Below are 3,118 nucleotides of genomic sequence, written 5' to 3'. Positions count from 1 at the left end.
ATTAAATTATTTAGAATTAGTATCAAATTGATAGAATATGTAAGTAGTAAGGACTAAATGCTTCATTATATCTGTAACACCCTTATAACCCGTATCCGTCTTCCGAATGGGTTATGAAGTGTTACCAACCCAAAATACCACATTTGTACAATCACATTGATATTAGAACATTATCTTTTATATGCATTCAAAAAAAAAAAAACTTCATACAAACATTCAAAAGATGCCATTTTCGCATGGCTTATATACATCAACATTTCAAAATATCATTCACTTAAGTCTATTCTATACATGCCATACTAGCTCCAAAATATAGTAGTACAAAAAGACAGATAGTGTGACGAGTTGCTGACAATCCCCTTTCCGAGCAGGTAACTGGAATCAACAATCTATAAAACAAAGAAATATAACAAACGGAGTAAGCTTTCATAAGCTTAGTAAGTTTTAAGCAATGTAACAAATAAACTCAATTATACATCAATTATCAAATTTCTCAAAAGGTCATTTCCTATATATATATATATATATATATATATATATATTACCATTTGGCCGAACATACACACACAATCATATAATGCACAATTAGCATTCTAATTTCACTTAATCTGAATTCGTATGGCATAAATAAATCAAACATTTTCACATACTTTCACACCTTGACCGAATGTATCATAACCATAGATATAAATATATCATGTATTCACATATGTATCAAATTATGCTCTTATTATTCAATTCAAATCATACTCACATATAAATACATTGTAACATCCCGAAATAGGGCCTAAACGGAATAGTGGTTGCGAAACTACAAATTCGAGGTAGAAAAATTTATTTTATTATTATTTTTAGGTTCATGGTATGATTGCATGATTGTGTGAAAATTTCGTGATGAAATTCTATGCATAAAGTGCTTAAGTTGAGTTAGGGACTAAATCGAATAATTTGCAAAACTTGCATTCTAGAAGTTTTTAGTATGAAATTACTTTGGAATATTAATTAGGAGGGTTTAAATAACAATTTGACCAATTTTAAGTTCATGGACAAAAATTAGGACATGGAAGGAATTTTTGAAAGTTTAGTAAGGAGGGGTAATTTGGTCATTTGGATATTAAATGAATTAAAAATGGAAAAATAACACAAAAATGGTCATCTTCTCAATTAGTTTCTGCCGATTTTTGCTCTCCTCCATAGTTGGGGTTTCTTCAACTTTCAAGCTTCATAGTAAGTGATTCCAAGCCCCGTTTTTAATGATCTTTACGTTTTTGGAGTCTCGGTAACTTGATTAAGCTTATTCTAGCAATAATTCAACCTAGGGTTCATATTTGGAAAAATACCCATGGCTGAAATTTGTGTATTTTGGTGTTTTATGATAGAATATGAGGTTTTAAATTATGTTAAACAACTTATGCTACTCGGTTTTAAGTGAAAACGAGTAAAATGGCTTAAATTGGAAAAAAATACCAATAGTCATAAGTATATGTTAGAGTGTGATTTTGATATTGCCATAGAAGGGAAAAATGATCAGCATGTCATAAAACATAAGAAATAGGATGAAGTTTAATTTACGAGCCTTGGGGCAAAAGTGCAAATATGTGAAAGTTTAGGGGTAAAAATATAATTTTGCATAAGTTGGGTCAAGGACTGTTTTAATAAATGTGAATATTAAATAAGTTAAATTTGCTATTATAGATCAAGAAGAACAAAATTCGGGAGTAGATCAGGGAAAAGAAAAAGTAAAGGACTAAATTGTAAAGTTTAGTCACATTTTGTATCAAGGTAAGTTACAGTAAATAAATGCAATATTCTTTTATTTTACATTATTATTTTCAATTTCCAGCATTTATATATTATGTTATGAAAATATTTAAAGATGAATTTAAGGTGAAGTGACAGAGGAAAAGTGTTAGAAAGCCCCGGTTGAACCCTAGGAATGTTAGGATATTAGGGTTGACAGACGTAATGTAAATGAGCCATGTAAGTCCATATTAGAAATATGGCTTTGGAGGCAGGATTGAGCCATGTAAGTCCATATTATATATGGCATTGGAGACAGGAATAATTCATGTAAGTCCATGTCAAAGATATGGCATTGGCAGGATATTGATAGACAGGAACGACCCTAGTATCCTTAGTATTCCGAGTGGTTCAATGAGTCAGGATACGAGTTAAATTACAGTGAATTAACAGCAAAGGAAAAACAGATTATACTTATGAAAAAGGAAAGGTCAGGTAAGAAAGAAGGTAAGGAAATAAAGAAGAAGATAGAAATTGAGAAGCAAAGAAATTTATGATGTTAGATGATATTATGCATAATTATCCATTATGTTGAATGTTGTGATTTATTTGCTTGTAAGCTTACTAAGCCTAGTGCTTAATCTCTTTATTTTCTTCTTCTTATAGTACTTATCTAGTCACTCGGGGATTGAAGGAAACGTCGGAGGCCGATCACACTATCAAAGAAATAACTCGGTATAACTAGACGTTTTGTTTTGGGTATGGCATGTATAGAAACTTAGCTACTTTTGGTATAATATGAACAATGAATGATGTGTAAATACTTGCTAGTGATTAGCTAATAAAATAGCCGATGATATACATGTTTATTAATATGTATGATTGAATGATGATTATCACATGAAAATTATGAAAAATGTGAAAGTAACCTAAAAACAGATTCAAGTAACAGAAATGATGTAACTTTGAAAAATCACTAAAAATTGTAGAAACATAGTTTGAAGATGAATAATATATGAAATTAAATCTTATTATGTATATTTTCTTATGGAATAAGCAAAACAGGTAAAGGTATTATATTTTATGAGATATCTGAGTTTTAGTGAAACAGGGTCAGAGCGATTTCTGAATCCCCTATTTCAACTTTGGAAATTCACCATAAATTGTACAAAACTAATTATAAGGTGTAATTTATATGGTTAGAATCCTTGTTGAATCTAGTTTTTATAGAAATAAACGTCTTAGTCATATGAATTTTTTACAGGAAGAAACATGGTTCGTAGTAAGAAGAGGTCAGTGCAGTTGAGTTTTGAAACAGGGGAAACTTTAACTAATAAACTGTACTAATTGGCCAAGTCAAAAATTATAGAAAAAAATT

The 3,118-nt window shown here is 29.9% G+C and overlaps 1 long non-coding RNA gene across 1 annotated transcript; it reads left to right on the top strand.

Moving 5' to 3' along the window:
• The first annotated feature begins 1,141 nt into the window (after positions 1-1,141).
• Positions 1,142-2,613, top strand: LOC128291858 (uncharacterized). Its single transcript, XR_008281797.1, has 3 exons — positions 1,142-1,227; positions 1,696-1,782; positions 2,407-2,613. It is a non-coding gene; the product is annotated as an uncharacterized LOC128291858 (long non-coding RNA).
• Positions 2,614-3,118: the final 505 nt, after the last annotated feature.

Source organism: Gossypium arboreum, chromosome 4 (genome assembly GCF_025698485.1).
Source record: "Gossypium arboreum isolate Shixiya-1 chromosome 4, ASM2569848v2, whole genome shotgun sequence".
Classification (NCBI taxonomy): Eukaryota; Viridiplantae; Streptophyta; class Magnoliopsida; order Malvales; family Malvaceae; genus Gossypium; species Gossypium arboreum.
The sequence above is the reverse complement of the archived record's forward strand: the minus strand, read 5'-3'. Positions and strand labels throughout refer to the sequence as shown.